Below are 19,779 nucleotides of genomic sequence, written 5' to 3' on the forward strand. Positions count from 1 at the left end.
AGTACTTCGCTGTCCTGCTTCTATTTCTCTCTCACACAACCAGGGGCCTGACACCTGAAACTCATCAGAAAAACATCACCTCGTTTCGGGGCTTTAGAGTTTTGTATTTATTATTTTTAAAGTCCACTGGGCATAGATTCAGTTGGGGGGGGTGGTGATGTGAAAGATTAACCCATTTCCTGAACACACAGGGAAGAGCTCATGACCATTCAAGCAGTTCCCTCTCTCCCTAGTAATAACTTTTTTAAAAAAAATATCATTTAGTCCTAAAATAACCATAAGCAACAAACATCAAACATTGGCATGGCAACGTCCACACATCATGCCCTAGTGCTACCCACAGGCAGATCTGTTCGTCTCTGGTCCCCATACAGGCGGGTCCTCCGGGTCCCTCTCGCTTTCGTCCGGTCCAGCAAGCTCCCCCCGAGTTTTGCTGTAAACTCCGCCACTTTCGTTGGCCCGGGCAAAAGCAAGGCGCCTCGGTCCCCAGGGCAGTTTCTCCCAACTCCCAGCAAACATTTCCTGAGCGCTTCCAGCGGGCCCCCCGCGCGCACCTGGCCGGGCCCCTCGCCCCCTCCCCGCACTTTACCAAGCCCCAGACAGGGGCCCACCTGCCTCCCGTCGCCTGTCCCACGGCCGGGTCGCCCAGCCAACTCCTGCCCGGAGGCTGCACTCCCCCGGGTCCCGAGCCCCCATCAATCCGGGGGCCGACCCCGAGGGTCAGGGGGCGCCAAAAGGGGCCCCCAGACAGGCTGACCCCGCGACGCCCCCCAGAGGCCGGGTCCCGCGCGCCTGTCAGCGCCCCCGGAAGGGGTCAGACAGGGGGGCTGAGCTCGCCGGGTGCCCTGTCCACTCCTGACACCCTCGCCCCCCACCGCACTCACCTGGCGGGCTCCAGCCGAGGGGCCGGGCGAGGGGCTCCGGGGTCGCGCGAGGAGGCCGCCGGGCCGCCCGCCGCGGCCCCCAACCTCCCTCCCGCTCCCGCTCCCAATCCCGCTCCCGCTCCCGCTCCGGCTCCCGCTCCCTCTCCCGCTCCGGCCGGCGCGCGCCCCGGGCCCGACGCGCGCCCGGAGCGCCGGGGGGAGGGGGCGCGCGGACGCGCGAGTGCCGGGGGAGGGGGCGCGGCGAGAGCAGCGGCTCGGCGGCGTCGGCGGAGAGAAAACAGCCTCGTTCGCGTCCGTCATGGCGCGCAGCGGCTGCGGCGGCTCCCTCCGGCTTCCCGGCTCCCTCGCCTTTAGTTTGACCTTTCCCTCCAGTGTGTCTCAGGGAGAGCGGCGATGCGCGCGCGTGTGCATGTCTCTCTGTGTGTGTGCGCGCGCGCGCGCGGGGAAGGGGCCGGGTTCGCTCCCTGACGCCTGACGTCACTGCTATGGCAACGGAAGCCCCGCCCCTTGCCGCCTGTTTCCTGCCCCGCCCTCTGTGCACGTTCCGGGGCCTCACGTGCTCACTCACACGCACGCACGCACGCACGCTCGGAGCGCGCGCGCCCAGAGCGTTGACGGGGGCGAGTTGGGAGGTCATCTGGGCCTCCTGGTAGCCTCCCTGAGTTCAACCAATCCAGTGAGGAGAAGCCGTGGGCGGGGCGGCCTCGGCTGCCAGAGCGGCGTGAAAAATTTCCCAAGGCAGAGCGAAAACCTTTCCTGAGCGACTGAGCATGCCCGGTGGTGAAAGGTGAGAATTGCCTGAAAGTTTAGGTGGGTGGAGGGGGAGGAGGTCCGGTAGAAGGGGAAGGGAACTCCGGGGCCCAGTAGAGGGGTGTTTAACTGGTATCGAACTGGGACTGCGTGGTGTGAGAGTCAGGCAACCCCGGTTTGCAATCCGGCCCGGCCGCTGTTGCTGTGTGACCTTGGACGTGTTACTTAACCACTCTGAACTGAATGTCTTGAGTAAAATAGGGTTACTAAAATCTACCATTGTGGTTGTGAGAAGTAAAAGCGTGGAAAACGCCTCACCCGGCAAATTGTAGAGCCCAAACACTTAGTTATTGGTGTGGAGTCCACAGCCTCCTTATTTTACGAATGGGGACACAGGACTCAGGGAGATTAAGTGACCTGTTCAATATCAGGTAGTGGCAGAGACCCAGGCTTCAAGTTCAGTACTCTTTCCTACATGGCCTTCCCTCAGGGAGAGGGGAAAAAAAACACACTACAGAAAAACATGTAAAAATCCTTTGCTCTCTGTGGATCCCTTTTTAATCCACACCAATTCTCTTCCCATGCCCCCGAAAGTTTTGCGCTCTGGACGTAAGGGCTGGACAGCCTTGGTGCAATTTTTGGAGGGCAGCTATTTGGCTCTCGATTTGTCCCTGAACAAGCAACAGAATGGTGCTTTCCTCAGTTCCCTTGGGGAGCCTAAATTTCTTCTAAAGTTTTGGTTAAAGTGTAAACACAGTAGCAAGGAGCTCCAGTTCCTCCACAATTTCTAGCTACCTGAGGAAAGATTAACTCAGTTAACCAATGTTTACCCAGCATCCACTGAGTAAGTAAGAATGCTTCTCCAGCCCACAAAAGGCCTGTGACCTCAGGTCTGTGCAGGTACCTTATGATTCAGACGCACTGGTGACCTCATCGTTCCTTGTGCTTCTAGTCCTTTCTCTGACTTAGCTCTTAATCACTTACTGTCTCATGGTATTTCTTGAATGATATAGAACTATTTAACTCTAGATGTGCTGTTAACTTTTTAAAAGTATTTGTCTCCTTTCCTGTCTTATACACCCCCCCTCCCCAAAATACCTAAATCTGGTCTTGGTAAAGGACATCACCAGCTCCTCAAACATGCCCTTATATTCCCCACTTTCTCTCCAGAAATTAATTCACTTGAGCCTTTCAAATTCCACCTAAAGCGTACGTGCTTCCAAAAGGTCTTGCTGGATCTATTCAGAATGAATTAGTCCCTTTTCCTGAGCACTTGGTACATTCCTTGCTTCGGGCATTGTTTCTAGTAGACTTTGTTTCTGTGATTTGTGCACAGGTCACCTAGAGAAAACTTCTCTGAACATCCATGTATGGGTTGGCTGTTCCTGTTCCTTGCTCTCATAGCATCTTATGGTCTAATATATTGCTTCTTACCCGTTCCTTTACAGTTTGATTTATTTACCTTCTCCATCAGATGTAAAACCCTCTAATGGCAGGAAACATGTTTAGGTCCACTTTGCATTTCCAGCATTAACCTCAGTACCACAGCTATAGAACGACTAGGTATTGAATGGCTGAATGGGCTCCTTGCCTACTGCATAAAGTTCTTAGGGGCAGACTTTACTTTGTATTTATATCTCAGAACCAAAGATTTTCTGGGAAGTTATAAATCTTGGACTACTCTAAAAGGCACTAGAAATTACATGGTCACACTCATGCAATGAAGGAAGGCTTTGGCAGTAGCATAAAATACTGAGCAGAGCAAGAAGTAGGAAATCCAGGGAAAAAGAGGTGATTTCTTAACTGCTGCTGTGGACCTAGAATGAGAGATTTTCAAATGATGTTAAGGATATCAAGCAGATTCCTCCAAGGTGTGTCAGTGATGTTCCTCCCAGAAAAGGGGAACAGTTATGCCAAGAGGAGTCTTGGAAAAGAGATCAAGCAGTGTTTGCTTACTCTGAACTGGTAGCATTTGTTCCTTTGCCTAACTGGGCACGAGAATCTAAAGCCTGGTGCTATCCCTGTGTGTAATATTGTTCTCCCTCTGCTACGCTATTTAACTACCTATGTGTGTGTGTGTGAGTGTGTGTGTGTGTGTGTGTGTAGATGTGTGTAAATCCTTACCAAATCTAGTCCTCTTATTCCTCATCATGTGAATGGCACTGCCAAACACCCAATAGCAGGAGTCATTCTCAGTTTATCCCCATCTCCGTCTGTCAGTCTCTGAGTCCCATAACGTCTTCCTCTTAAATGGCGGTGGTAGCCATGAACTGCCCTCAGGCTTCATGTGAGCCCTCATATCTCTCATCTGGACAAAACCCTCCTACTTGGTCATTTCACTCCATCTTGGCAGGCCCAGCCCAACTTTCACCACATCCCAGACTCCAGAGGGACGTTTCTGAAACCCAGAGAATTGACCATGTCCTCAAACAGCTTAAAAATCTTCCATGGCCCCTCCATGCCTCCTCAGGAAAAAAGATCACACTTCAGTGGGTTTTTTATGCTTCATCCTCAAGCAATTTCTTCAGCCACGTCTCCCACTACTTTTGCAAGAACTCTTCTGCTCCGTGGGTGTTGAAAACTTGCAGCTTCTCATACATACCATGTTCTCTGTGCACACAGGTTCACCTACCTGCGATTCTCTGCCCAGGCCCTCTCTACCAGGTTAATTGCATCTGTGCTTTCTAGGTCTATGAGGACAGTCATGCTTCATCCCTCTGGCATAGCTCTTATTCTGTGTTGTGAATATACTCTATGTGCTCACATGTCTTCACTAGAATGTGAGCTACTTGAGGGCAGGCGTCTTGGCATATTTTATACCTGTATGGAACTCTAACACCTACCAGGGTGCCTGGCACAGGATAGATACTCAATAATTGTTTATTGAATAAATGAATGGATTATGAGCTCTATGAAGGAAAAAAAAGTATTACATTTCTTTGATTCTTCACAAAGCCAGGCCCAGTATCACGGAAGTAATAAGTAGGTACTTAAAGTAACAACGAATGAATGAAAGGGTAGTAATGGGATATTAAAAACCTACCATGCACCCCTCACCTTCCGAGATGGCCCACACTCTGTCTGTGGAGTGTGTATCTCCCCGAATAAAACTTCTTTCAACAAACAAAACAACCTACCATGTATCAGGGACTAAACTTAATACTTTCCATTCATTGGCTCAGTTAATCCCCCAGCAACCCTACAGGAGACATTGGTATCTACATTCTGCAGATAAGGAAATCAAAGCTTAAGGAGGGGACACGACTGGGCCAAGGTCACACTGTTAGTTGTTGGCCAAGCCAGGATTTGATTTCAAGTTCACCTAAATTGGAAATGGACTATTACGGAAGGTATTCTGCTGCTGCTGCCGTTGTGATGGTGGTAGTACTGCTGGTGAGGATGACTTGGACATCTATTTTGTCATGACTGATAAGAAGCTCCTGCTTCTTATCAGAGAGATCAGTGCTCCCTGTGCTCCAACGGGAAGAAATGTGATGCCTTACCTGCAGTCAGTATGTACAAGTCAAGCTAAATGGAGGGGTCATATTTTTTCTTTTTCTTTGTTTTTTCCAGAATTATTTTTCTGTAACTGAAATAAAGATTACTTAGTTTGAGGATACAGATGTTGCACATGTAAGGATAAAATATGTAAAATTGGTCTTTGGGATAGGAAGGACCCAGCTGAGGCCGTTTTGGAGGCTAGAAAATGAAAACTTTTTTGGGTTAGTAACATGGTCAGTTCATGAAGAGCTAAGGTGAATCTTAGTATTTAAAAGGCAATCCTTAAAAAGTTGGGTTAGGAAAAAAGACACTGGGTAAGTACCTCATTAGGAAGAGGCGGAGAACATTTGGTTCCTGTCTGGAGAGAGTCTCTTGCTCCAGGCTTACAGTACCAAGAGGCCCCTGGAGTTGGAGTGGGGCTCCCACAGAGTTACAAGCACACCCTTGACTGAAGGGCACGCTCCCCTCTCTGGGAAGGTCAACATCTTTGACCAGAACATAGACTTGTAGGGGGAGGTGGTGAATGAGGAAGAAGTGGGGAAGGGAGAGCCCACATCTACCCAGTTAGCCGACCAGCTCAATCAGTCCTGGTGATGAGCTAGGGAAACCAGCTGTTCTACCCTCATAGCCTGTTCAGACTGATACATTGAAATTTGCGGCTATGTGGATGCTGTACTCTGCACAACCCTAGGGGGAGCTATTTACATGGGTGTCTATATGAATGACATCCTCTGTACAGTACTCAGCGTGTAGCCGTCCTGATTGTAATATATTCAAGGCACATCTGTGTCTACTTTGGCAATTTAAATGATCCTGATTAAACCTTTGATAATACAAATAAATAAATATTTATTGACTGCCTACCAGTTATCATCTCAGAAATTTAAATGACATTTATTGTATAAAGTTATTTCTAACGATTTGTGCATATTTCAAAGTGCTTATTAGACTAATAGCATTACCATTCATTTATTAATTCTAATAAACAATTGAGCAGCTAAGTTCCAGGCATGATCCAAAAGGCTGGATTCAACAAACGTGTTGAACACTAACTACAAATCTTACAAAAACTATTAACTGATTCCTTCAAAAATAAAAGCTTATGCATTTTTGCAATTTGTTTATGCCACTTTACATATGAAGGTAGTCTCCAAAGCCTCTTTGTTTCATAGACACTCATCTACTAAAACCTGGTTCTTGCATTTCCAACAATCCAATATGCTAGGATGCCCCAGTGAATATAAAGCTTTTACATACTTTTTTTTTTTCCCCTCCTAGCTCTATCAAGAGAAGGGCCAGAAAGTTAAGTTGGCTGCTTTAAGGGTTTCCTGGAAGTACTAGGGAAACCATTTTTCATAGAGTAAGTGTGTGGCTGCATTGTCCAGGAAAGAGCGTGTAATCAGTCTTGGATCCCTGGATCACTCTGTGGAAGAATGCTAATCTCTACCTAGAAACATTTCATTTGGATTGTTAGATGAGCAAGAAATAAATGAAAATTGGGGGATTTGTTTGTTTTAGCAGCAAGCTCTACTCAACACCTTCACTGGAAAAGGAGACAATATGGCCATGTTTGTACCCCAAATTTGCTGAGCTGCTCATACAAGTAACATTACATTCTTAACTTTGGAACCCAATTAAGGATGGCTCTGCCTCCAGTCTTTATTAAATTGCTTCCGAGTGTTTGGATGGTCTAACTATGTGTGACTATCACTACTGGAAAATTGTTATGCACAGTTCCAAAAGCTGATAATTAGCTTAAAAAAGCCACTCAGGAGGAACAAACACACACATACATACCTAGAGTCACACACACGCACGAACACAGTAGCATGCAGACTTTCAGGTAACTTTTACCATTTTGACTATTGTCATTATCAGCATCAGCATCTTCCTCATCATTATTTTTTAAGTCAAGAGGCTTAAAGAATCTGAAATAATAATCCAGAATATTCACAACAACTCAGGAAGAAGGAATGAGGTGACCCCAGGAAGGGAGTGGGCTGTCCTTTTAATGAATCATCATCACAGTCTCTCTGTGCTGTTTGTCCTATGACCTCAGGTGGCATGCAGCATCATGCCAGGCATGTGTTTGAGTGGCCCTCCAGCTCCTCCAGAATTACTGTAACGTTGGAGGTAGGATTTGCTCCTGGTATTTTATGTGAGTGTCGGTATTAAAGGCTGCAGCATGGGTGAGTGAGCAGTTTATTCTCCCTGAAGAAGGGGCTCAGGATCCACCCCCTGCAGGCCACAATTTTGCCACGGGGCAGACCGTTCAGGCTTTCTGTTGGACTGGCAATTTGAGCCAAGCTAGGGGCCAAAAGCCATAATGGGCTAAACACTAGGGAGGTGAGTTCTGTTAAATTCCAATAACATCCACACTTCCAGGGAAGCTGCAAAAGTCATTCCTGTCAGATGTCCTCAAAATCAACAGCCAAATTACTCCTGCTAAATGCTCTGAGCTACCGAGTAAAGCCCTGTACTGTTTTAAATAGTAACTCAAACCCTCTAGTCCCATGCCTCAGTAATAATCATGAAAATTCTCATCAGTATCCTCCTTAATGCATGGTAATGACTATTTAATTGATTGACTACCATGTGCAAGGTACTCTTTCAGGTGCTTTATGTGTGCCGGATGCTTAAGTCTCATGACAGCCTTGCAAGGTTATAAGGAATAGCAAGAAATAAGAGTTGTTATCCCATCTTATAGATGGGGCAAGAGAAATTCAGGGCACGTAAGCAACTTGCTCAATGTCACCCCAGTGGTGATATCAATGTAGTTAAAGTATATTCTTCGGAAAAAAAAAAAAAAGACTTCTGTATGTAAGAGCTGATTCCAAGCTCAGGGACATTTTAAACAAATGTTTACTAGAAAAAACTTACTATGGTAAACATTAAGAATAGAGAGGTGTCCTCGTCAAGCAACTCCTATCATGAATAATTTAGAATTAAGGGGTTTTGAATGATCTCTATCTTATTTTCCTTGGAGCAGAGCCAAGTTCTTAATAAGAGTTTCTGCAAAAGAGGAACCTGGGGCTGAATCTTATTTATAGAGGCAAAAGATTTTTTAAATTTCAGTCTCACATTCTTACTCTCCACTTGAATTTGCCAATTAACACAGGAATAGCAAATGATGTGAAGACTAAGTGTTAGTTGTCTGGGTCCTAGTCCTCCTTACTGCAAATCCTTAGTGTAGGTTTAAGGCAGGGTTATGCTGAGTCATATAATTGCTCTAGTCCACAGCAAGATTTCATAGTCATACTGTGGAACAAGTATAGCTAACTTACGTTTAGTATGGTAATCTCTCAGGATCCCAGGGGATTGGTCCAGGCCTTCCACAGACACCAAAATCCATGAATACTCCAGTCCCTTATATAAAATGGCATATCGTTTGCATTTGACCTACACACATTCTCCCACATACTTTAAATCATCTCTAGATTACTTATAATATCTAATACAATGTAAATGCTATGTAAATAGTTGCAAATACAATGTAAACACTATGTAAATAGTGTCCTGCATGGCAGATTCAACTTTAGCCTTTTGGAACTTTCTGGATTTTTTTTTTTTTCAAAATATTTTCAGCCTGTGGTTGGTTTAATTCACGGATTCGGAACCTGTGGATACGGAGGTCTGGAGGCCCAACTGTAACTGATTTAATTAAAGTGGGGGTAGATTCATTGCTGTGCTATAGCCTGCTCATACTTGTTGACAAAGCTGACTGCATACAATGCTTCCTCATTCTCCATTTAGTGAGGTCTCATTGGTATTTTGAAATCAGCCTTTGTGGGAGTATTTACCCCATGTAAATTGGCAAATGCTACAAATCAGGACTTTTATTCCCCAAGAGGCAGTTAAACGTTTACCAGCACGCTACTGACTAGACTGTATTATTTGCTCAAAAGTATCTGTTGTCTTCCCTGTGGGTCTGTATACTGCCTTTCCCTGTGAGAGGACAATATTTTTCACCTACTGCAGTCAGGCTTGACTACATGACTTGCTTTGGTCAATGGAATGTGACCGGAAGTACGTGTGCCATTTCTAAGCAGAGGAGAGTGTGCCCATTTTGTTTTTCCTCTGCCACAAGCTGGCACGTCCCACATAGTGTCTGTGCCTACAATCTGAGTCCTAGAATAAAGAGGATGTGGAGAAAAATCACAGCCAACCTGTAGAGGACATAGACATAAGCAAGGGGTACAGCTTTCCCGTTATAAAGATCTGGGTCTTGTTGTTACTCTGGCATTACTGAGGCTGAGCTGATTGATACAGCAATTGGGACTTATAATTGAGGCTGCCAGAGTGGAAAACCTAAGTCGTGGGGCATTAACTCTGGGGCTTGGGAGTGGGAAGCAAAAAAAGTATGCATTGAAGGATGGAAAAACAGCAACTCATGTTATCTAGTGGCAATACATTTGGTAAAACTCTCACCTGTGATCACTGGGAGGACAGATATGTACTGAATGACCTTGTGGCTTTAGACAAAGAGGTTATGAAACGGAATGTTACTGGCATGCCTGGGATGCTACGGTCTGCATGGGATGAAATATTGTACGAAAAAGTTGAGTTTAGGAAAAAATTGTACATTGTGGAGAGATTGAAGGGAGTAGAAATAGTCCAGAAATTTGAGGGCTCAGAGGAGAACGTAATTGATTCTGATTTCCATACAAAAGATAACACTGAGGACTTTAAGTGACAAAGGCTGATTAAAATTCAGCCTTGTACCAAGGATCAACAGAAGGTGTGGTCCCTCTATTGAAACCTCTGAACTGATGAAGGTGGCACCAATTATGGTTCTCCCACTGAAGAAAAATAAACTCAAAATACCTGCAATTAAGTCTAGAGAGAACCATAACTAGAAAAGAATTGGGGATGTGGCCATAGGCACATGACGTTTGATTTTGGAGTCTACTACTTGCAGCTAAGAGCATTCTCCCTAATAAACTGCATTACTGGGTTGTTGGCAGGATAAACTGAGATTGTATACATAAAACATTTAGCAAGGTAGACTAGTTCTTTCGACTAACACGGGCCAGAGAGCAGGTAAGAAGTAGCCAAGAAATCTCAGTTAAAAGATTCAATGCTAATAATTTCAGCAAATGAAAATGATCCTGTATTGGGTCTGTGTGGTAGAATGGAAAGAACTTGGGTTATAGAATCATATAGAGTTGAGTTTGAAATCTACCTCTGCCACTTGACAAGCTGAATGGCACTGAGCAAATTGCACACAAAAAAATTCTGGGCCGTGGTTCTCTCATCTATAAAATGGGGATAATATCGTCTCCTTGTAATGATGAACATAACTAAATAATAAAGCATGAGACATCATTCTTGGTGTCTAGACATTCAGTATATACTGGACAGGTCTCCTCCAAAAGTACCTGCTACCACCACTACCTCATGCTGGCCCCTCCTGACAGAATATGATTTTACCTGTCAAAGGAAAGCAGGAGGGTTATTGCCCCAAAGCACCTTCTCCTATGATGCCTCTGACGAACAGGAAGGCTGTTGAAGGGCTGGAAAGAGGGGTGTATTGTTTTATACCCAAGGTGCTTTCTAATGAATATTTTATGATTTTCTCAGTATTTATTATTTTGCCAGAATTGAAACAAACAAACTTGATTTGCTTTAGAAAAGAAAAGAGAGAATCACAAAAACTAAGAGCAGAGCTCCTGGGTAATGCAGAGCGCTGATTTGGTGAGCCTATCTCTGACTGCAGGGAGTTATCTATCCCAGTCAATGTGTAGCATTCCCACTGATGACCTCTGTTGTCTAAGGACGGTCATTTGCCTTCATTGGTACAATAAACTGAATTAAAGTGTATATATTCCAGTATATTCCATGCTTGGGGTGAAGACTTCTCTCTCTTGCTGGCCACGAAAAAGAAAGCACAAAGCTTCAGGACTGTTGGCTGCCATCTTGGAGCTATGAGGGGAACCAGCCTTAGAATGAACCCAGATGCTGAGGACAGTAGCACAGAGGAATGGAAACAGCTTGCATCTGTGATGCCATCTTTGAGCTGATAACCATACTGCATCTGGATCCTCATTCAATCTCTGGGTTTACAGTTACAGGAGGTAATGGATTTCCTTATTTTTATGCCAGGCTATCAATGGATAGAAACTGATCAGTAATGAGAGTGGGGCAGCACCAAAGGGTAGAGTACACCGGGGGGGCTGAGGGTCACAGCCCCAAAATCTAGTCACCTGGGTTCCTATCCTGCTTCTGCATTGTGCTAGCTGTGTGGCCACTGGCAAATCACTCAGCCTCTCTGTGCTTCAGTTCCTGCATCAGAGAAACAATGATAATAATAGATCTTATCTCATAGAGTTCCTGAGAGGATACATTTGCACAATTCACACAATACAGTGCCTGGCGCATAGTAAGTTTTAATATAATCTGATGCATTATCATGATTACCTCCAGCTGCGAAGATCATCTGAGCATCTAAAAGTGATGCTGAACTTGGGCCCCAATTCTCTTCCTGTCTGTCCTTGACTGTATCTCCTCATTATGTCGGATTTTGTTCTCATTCCCTCTCTGGATGGTCTTTCCTTCCCTTGTTCCTTTCACTAGCCATAATTGGCATTGATTTATAGCATTATTTGCTGTATTTTTAAAAATTAATTAATTATTTACTTTTGGCTGTGTTGGGTCTTCGTTTCTGTGCGAGGGCTTTCTCCAGTTGCGGCGAGCTGGGGCCACTCTTCATCGCGGTGCGCGGGCCTGTCACTGTTGTGGCCTCTCCCGTTGCGGAGCACAGGCTCCAGATGCGCAGGCTCAGTAGTTGTGGCTCACAGGCTTAGTTGCTCCGCGGCATGTGGGATCTTCCCAGACCAGGGCTCGAACCCGTGTCCCCTGCATCGGCAGGCAGATTCTTAACCACTGCCCCACCAGGGAAGCCCCTGCTGTATTTTAAAATATGTAATTTTACGTTTCTTCTTTCTAATTTACGAAGTCAAAGATAGAACATTTTCTATTTCCTTCAATAAAAAAAGAATGTTTAGATTTGCTTTTTTTATATCCCTATTACATTCATCTTCTTGGCTTTGGTCCAGCGTTCCACTCCGTCAAAATCATTTTAAAGCTTGACATTGCCCGTTATTGCCTTCACCATCTCTCCTGGCTTTATGTCATCTGCCTTTTAAGCTTTCACCAAGTCCTTGACAGAACCTGCAATTTAGGACTACTCTATCAGTTATCAGGTTAGGCATATGTGGTGGAAAACTCTAAATCAGTGCCTCTCAAGCTTACTGAGTATGTGAATCACCTGGAGAGCTTGTTGAAACACAGATTCCTGGGCCTCAGAGCAGCTCTGTAGTGGGGACTGAGGATTTGCAGAGAGAGAGTGCTGAATAGGGCTGCCCTAAATAGTGGCTTAATCAAGTTAGTGGTTTATATTCTCTTATGTTAAAGAAATTCATAGGCACGTGGTCCAGGGCTGGTACTATGGTGTCAGAACCTAGGCTTCTTCTGTCTCCTTTCTGCTGTACAGGCACGCGGTTTCCTATTCCAAAATGGTTGCTTGAGCTCCAGCCATTGTGTCCACATTCAAGTCAGTAAGAATGAGGATGTCCCCTCTTTTTAAGGACATGTTCCAGAAGTTGTCCATGGCACTTCCACTTATATCTTCTTGAGAAGCACTTAGTCATATAGTTAAATCACACTAGTGAAATCAGTGGGAGGGTGGGTAACTTTGGGCTCCTGGGCACGGAAGCTTTGTTTTTGGCCCGCGTATCTTGTAGGCCAGACTCCTGCCTCCATGACCTTCCTTGAGTTCCAAAGGGCTATTCAAACAGTTGCTAATCAAGGGAGGAGCAGCCAAGAGACCACCTGAGGCGAGATTAAAGGGACCAGAGAAGCTCATCAAGATTAGGAGACCAACCACCTGAGACCCTGCATACACCCTCATGTTGTCAGCAACCCCACCCTTGAAGTATTCTTATAAAACTCATCAAATCCTCCTGGGTTGGGACACATAGTTTTTTGAGACAGGAACCTGCTGTGTCCCCCTTTGGCTGGCAAAGCAATAAAGCTATCCTTTTCTACTTCACCCCAAACTCTTCTTTCTGAGATTTGATCCGGCACCCGTGCATAGAGGCTGAGCTTTCAGCATCACTAGTTGCAAAAAAATCTAGGAAATACAGCTTTTATGTTGGGTGCCATGTACCCAGATAAAAATCAGGGTTTTATGACAACATTAGAGGAGAATGCATTTCTGACATTACTGATTTTTCAATGTAGTCACATTCAATCTCTTCCCCCAACTCTCCAGCTAGAGGTTTGTGATCTGAATCCGACTATGTGCTAGGCAGTTAACTTTAAATTCTGAATTTCTAGATCTGATCATCCTCTTGTTTATCTGTTCAGGCTACTGTAACAAAACACTATGGACTGGGTGGCTTAAACAACAACATTTGGTTGCAGGTGAGAATCTCATCCTGGCTTGCAGACTGTGAGAGAAAGGGAAAGAGGAGATAGATTGTGCTTTGGTATTTGGTATCTCTTCTTATAAGGACACTAATCCTATCACATCAGGGCCCTACCCTTATGACCTCATTTAACCTTGATTACCTCCTTGTAGGCCCGATCTCCATATATAGGCACTGTGTTGGTGAGCAGTGGTTTAGGGCTTCAGTATATGAATTTTGAGGGTAAAAATTCAGTCCATAGCATCTCCTTATAGGTAAGTATTATTACTTTAATTTTAGAGTTCAGGAAATCGAGTCTCAGAGAGTTTTTTTTTTTTTTTTTTTAATGTACACAAAACTCCTTAGACCAAAAAGCCTGGTGGCTCTAGCTTGCCTTGAGGAAAGCTGTATTGTCCAAAGGGTACATGGGCCAGTTTCTTTCTTTTTTTTTTAACATCTTTATTGGGGTATAATTGCTTTAAAATGGTGTGTTAGTTTCTGCTTTATAACAAAGTGAATCAGTTATACATATACATATGTTCCCATATCTCTTCCCTCTTGCTTCTCCCTCCCTCCCACCCTCCCTATCCCACCCATCCAGGTGGTCACAAAGCACTGAGCTGATCTCCTTGTGCTATGCGGCTGCTTCCCACTAGCTATCTGCCTTACGTTTTGTAGTGTATATATGTCCATGCCTCTCTCTAGCTTTGTCACAGCTCACCCTTACCCCGCCCCATATCCTCAAGTCCATTCTCTAGTAGGTCTGTGTCTTTATTCCTGTCTTACCCCTAGGTTCTTCATGACATTTTTTTTTAAATTTTATTTATTTATTTACTTTTGGCTGTGTTGGGTCTTCGTTTCTGTGCGAGGGCTTTCTCTAGTTGTGGCAAGCGGGGGCCACTCTTCATCACGGTGCGCGGGCCTCTCACTATCGCGGCCTCTCTTGTTGCAGAGCACAGGCTCCAGATGCGCAGGCTCAGTAGTTGTGGCTCACGGGCCTAGTTGCTCCACGGCATGTGGGATCCTCCCAGACCAGGGCTTGAACCCTTGTCCCCTGCATTAGCAGGCAGATTCTCAACCACTGCGCCACCAGGGAAGCCCTTCATGACATTTTTTTTTCTTAAATTTCATATATATGTGTTAGCATACGGTATTTGTCTTTCTCTTTCTGACTTACTTCACTCTGTATGACAGACTCTAGGTCTATCCACCTCATTACAAATAGCTCAATTTCATTTCTTTTTATGGCTGAGTAATATTCCATTGTATATATGTGCCACATCTTCTTTATCCATTCATCCGATGATGGGCACTTAGGTTGTTTCCATCTCCGGGTTATGGTAAATAGAGCTGCAGTGAACATTTTGGTACATGACTCTTTTTGAATTATGGTTTTCTCAGGGTATATGCCCAGTAGTGGGATTGCTGGGTCATATGGTAGTTCTATTTGTAGTTTTTTAAGGAACCTCCATACTGTTCTCCATAGTGGCTGTATCAATTTACATTCCCACCAACAGTGCAAGAGGGTTCCCTTTTCTTCACACCCTCTCCAGCATTTATTGTTTCTAGATTTTTTGATGATGGCCATTCTGACTGGTATGAGATGATATCTCATTGTAGTTTTGATTTGCATTTCTCTAATGATTAATGATGTTGAGCATTCTTTCATGTGTTTGTTGTCAGTCTGTATATCTTCTTTGGAGAAATGTCTATTTATGTCTTCTGCCCATTTTTGGATTGGGTTGTTTGTTTTTTTTGTTATTGAGCTGTATGAGCTGCTTGTAAATTTTGGAAATTAATCCTTTGTCAGTTGCTTCATTTGCAAATATTTTCTCCCATTCTGAGGGTTGTCTTTTGGTCTTGTTTATGGTTTCCTTTGCTGTGCAAAAGCTTTGAAGTTTCATTAGGTCCCATTTGTTTATTTTTGTTTTTATTTCCATTTCTCTAGGAGGTGGGTCAAAAAGGATCTTGCTGTGATTTATGTCATAGAGTGTTCTGCCTATGTTTTCCTCTAAGAGTTTGATAGTTTCTGGCCTTACATTTAGGTCTTTAATCCATTTTGAGCTTATTTTTGTGTATGGTGTTAGGGAGTAATCTAATCTCATACTTTTACATGTAGCTGTCCAGTTTTCCCAGCACCACTTATTGAATAGGCTGTCCTTTCTCCACTGTACATCCCTGCCTCCTTTATCAAAGATAAGGTGACCATATGTGCGTGGGTTTATCTCTGGGCTTTCTAGCCTGTTCCATTGATCTATCTTTCTGTTTTTGTGCCAGTACCATACTGTCTTGATTACTGTAGCTTTGTAGTATAGTCTGAAGTCAGGGAGCCTGATTCCTCCAGCTCCGTTTGTCGTTCTCAAGATTGCTTTGGCTATTCGGGGTCTTTTGTGTTTCCATACAAATTGTGAAATTGTTTGTTCTAGTTCTGTGAAAAATGCCGGTGGTAGTTTGATAGGGATTGCATTGAATCTGTAGATTGCTTTGGGTTCAGAGAGTTTTTGTGTTTTTTTTTTTAAAGACTTTTTTTTTTTGATGTGGACCATTTTTAAATTCTTTATTGAATTTGTTACAATGTTGCTTTTTTTTTTTTGCAGTACGCGGGTCTCTCACTGTTGTGGCCTCTCCCATTGCAGAGCACAGGCTCCGGACGTGCAGGCTCAGCGGCCATGGCTCACGGGCCCAGCCACTCTGCGGCATGTGGGATCCTCCCAGACCGGGGCATGAACCCGCATCCCCTGCATCGGCAGGCGGACTCTCAACCACTTCACCACCAGGGAAACCCGCTTCTGTTTTTTATGTTTTGGTTTTTTGACCACGAGGCACGTGGGATCGTAGCTCCCCGAGCAGACCAGGGATCAAACCCACACCCCCTGCATTGGAAGGTGAAGTCTTAACCACTGGACTGCCGGGGAAGTCCCTCCTTTGAATCTTGGTTTGTGCATTTAGTTACTTTGGGACCTCAGGAAAATCATTAAAAATCTCTGAGGGTCTTCCCTGGTGGTCCAGTGGTTAAAATTTCACCTTCCAGTGCAAAGGGTGTGGGTTCAATCCCTGGTTGGGGAACTAAGATCCTACATGCCTCCTGGCCAAAAAACCAAAACACAAAAAGCAGAAGCAACATTGTAACAAATTCAATAAAGACTTTAAAAATGGTCCACATCAAAAAAGTCTTAAAAAAGAAAAGATTCAAATGAATTCTGTCAAAGTTCAGGATCCTTCTAATGCATCATTCTGCATCACAGGAATAATGCATTTGTTTGCAGGATGAGCCTTGAATCAGCCATATTGCATAATATGCAACCACAAAAGAATCTCAGGGATAGGCATCCATTTCCCTCCTGTGTCTGTGCATCATCTGGGGACTGGCTGATCTAGGCTGGGAACGACTGGGTGCCTCTAAGCTGGGGCAAGGTCTGCCCCCACAAGTCTCTCATCTTCCTTGGACCCATGAGCTTGTGAGGGTCTCATGACCCACCCCTCAAGCACATTCCCACCCCTGCTTGCAGTAGGTCTGCTTCTATTCGAAGGCCAAAGAAAGTCATGTGCGGAAGACCAAGGTATGCAGTACGCTTGTCCCAGGAGGGAGTAAATATTTTGGAATGTATTCTAATCTCCCCCAAGCCTGTAGGCATATGCATTGAAGTGGAAAGAGAGCCAGACTGAGAATCAGGAGTCCTGAGCTCTGGGTCCAGATCTGCCGTTAATGGCTTGTGTGACCTTGGACACATTACTAATCCTTTCCGGATCTGGAAGGCCTATTCAGACTTTGGCCTTATGAAGCTATGGCTTGAAAAAACAAATCACTGCCTCTCAAACTCCTAATCTCCTCTCAGTGTAGTTTAGTCTCTTTACTTATTCTGAGCTAAAATACACACAGCTCTAGAGCCCCTTCTCAACTGCTGGGCGAATGGTCATGACTCTGTTAATGATCAAACTGGAGCACCATGCAGCAGTCCTGCTGGTCACATGAAAGCTCAGGAAGACATGAAGCCACTGGGAAAAGCCACTGATGCCATGACCTTCTGCTCCCAGGGCCCGAGTGCAGGCCAAGCCTCTGCTCAGACAGGTGAGCTTTAAGTCTGGTGATTTATGATAACGCCTCTGAGCGCGTGGGTAAACATGCCATGGTTTATTTTGCGGAATTAATGAAGTCTGATTAATCTTTCAGTCCCCAGCAGATTCTGTTCTGAGAAATGAAGCGAGACTGTCAGGCTTTTGTGTGAATTACGGAGGGAAGATTCATGACACGGGAATCATCTGGTGTCCTCACAACGTAATCTTTTTTTTTTTTTTGTGGTACGCGGGCCTCTCACTGTTGCGGCCTCTCCCGTTGCGGAGCACAGGCTCCGGACGCGCAGGCTCAGCGGCCATGGCTCACGGGCCCAGCCGCTCCGCGGCATGTGGGATCTTCCCGGACCGGGGCACGAGCCCACGTCCCCTGCATCGGCAGGCGGACTCTCAACCACTGCGCCCCCAGGGAAGCCCCCACAACGTGATGTTTTAAATCTCGAGCATCTCTGGGTGGAGGCTTTGCCATCGTTAGACGGGATGACTGCTGACTAGGGAGAGCGCCTTCTAAGAACACATGTGATACAGTAATAGCTGCTACAGTTAATTGAGCTATTACCACATGTCAGGCCCCTGCTTGATCCTTCGCACACATGGTCCCAATTATTGGAAAGAGCACCCACTTTTTTTTTTTTTTTTTTTTGTGAATGCACCACACATGTGAGATCTTAGTTCCCTGACCAGGGATCGAACCCGTGCCCCCTGCACTGGAAGCTCAGAGTCTTAACTACTGGACCACCAGGGAAGTCCCAAGAGCACCCACTTTGACTTGGATACATATTAGCTCAAATCCTGGTCTCATAATTTACAAGCTGGGTGACCTTCAATGTGTAACATGGGCACGGTTTTTGCCCCTCACCCTATCTTTCATCCACAACTTCTCTGCCTACCGACGTTCTATAGCATGGATCATTCCAGCATGTTGACATCTCACACTTTGGTAGGAGAGATAAATATGTAAACAGCAAACTATATTGAAAATAAAACTCATGAACCCTTGGGTGGCTCCATGCTGCAGCTGGAAAACTCAATTTATCTACAACACTGGGGCTAAATCTCTCTTAAAAGGAATTGGAGGGGGCTTCCCTGGTGGCGCAGTGGTTGAGAGTCTGCCTGCCGATGCAGGGGACACGGGTTCGTGTCCCGGTCCGGGAGGATCCCACATGCCGCGGAGCGGCTGGGCCCGTGAGCCATGGCCGCTGAGCCTGCGCGTCCCAAGCCTGTGCTCCGCGATGGGAGAGGCCACAACAGTGAGAGGCCTGTGTACCGCAAAAAAAAAAAAAAAAAAAGAATTGGAGGTTATAAAGACTTGTCTCAAAATTTGTGGTTGCTATTACTGGAATACACAAATGAGGTGAAGGAGGTTATAATGTAATGGAAAGGGCACTGGGATAACAATCGGGAGAGGTGAATTTGAGTCCTGATTCTGTTGATCAAAATGTGTGATTTGGGGCAAGGTCATTTTTTGAGTCTTGGTTTCCTCACCTGTAAAGTGGGGAATGTTAACGCCTATCCTGCGTTCTGCACAGACTTCTTGCGGAGACCCTAGCAGATAAAAGCTGTCAATGAGGACTTCCCTGGTGGCACAGTGGTTAAGAATCCTCCTGCCAATGTAGGCAGGGGACACGGGTTTGAGCCCTGGTCTGGGAAGATCCCACATGCCATGGAGCAAGTAAACTCGTGCGCCACAGCTACTGAGCCTGCACTCTAGAGCCCGTGAGCCACAACTACTGAGCCTGTGTGTCACAACTACTGAATCCCGAGCACCTAGAGCCCGTGCTCTGCAACAAGAGAAGCCACCACGGTGAGAAGCCCGCACACTGTGACGAAGAGTAGCCACAGCTCATCATAACTAGAGAAAGCCCTCATGCAGCAATGCCCTCATGCAGCCCTCATGCAGAAAGCCCAATGCAGCCAAAAAAAAAAAAAAAAAAAAAAAAAGCTGTCACTGATTAGCAACTCCATTTTACAATTTTATAGATGGAGAAACTGGGGACAAAAATATAATGTGTAGGACAGAAGAAAGGCAGGTCTCCTAGTATTTCTCCAACCTCATCTTGTACCACTGTTCTCCCCACTTACTCTGTTCTAATGATGTTGGCATTTGGTCCTTTCCTTGAATAAACCAAACTCATTCCCACCTCACGGCCTTTGCCCTTGCTGTT

At 45.4% G+C, this 19,779-nt stretch overlaps 1 long non-coding RNA gene across 1 annotated transcript in view; it reads left to right on the plus strand.

Moving 5' to 3' along the window:
- Positions 1–1,610: 1,610 nt before the first annotated feature.
- The window catches only part of LOC132508311 (uncharacterized), a 222,471-nt gene continuing 204,302 nt past the window's right edge, over positions 1,611–19,779 (plus strand). The window contains exon 1 of the long non-coding RNA XR_009536522.1: positions 1,611–1,671. This is a non-coding gene — a long non-coding RNA (uncharacterized LOC132508311). The remainder of the gene's footprint in view (positions 1,672–19,779) is intronic.

The sequence above is a fragment of the Lagenorhynchus albirostris genome, chromosome 17, assembly GCF_949774975.1.
Source record: "Lagenorhynchus albirostris chromosome 17, mLagAlb1.1, whole genome shotgun sequence".
Classification (NCBI taxonomy): Eukaryota; Metazoa; Chordata; class Mammalia; order Artiodactyla; family Delphinidae; genus Lagenorhynchus; species Lagenorhynchus albirostris.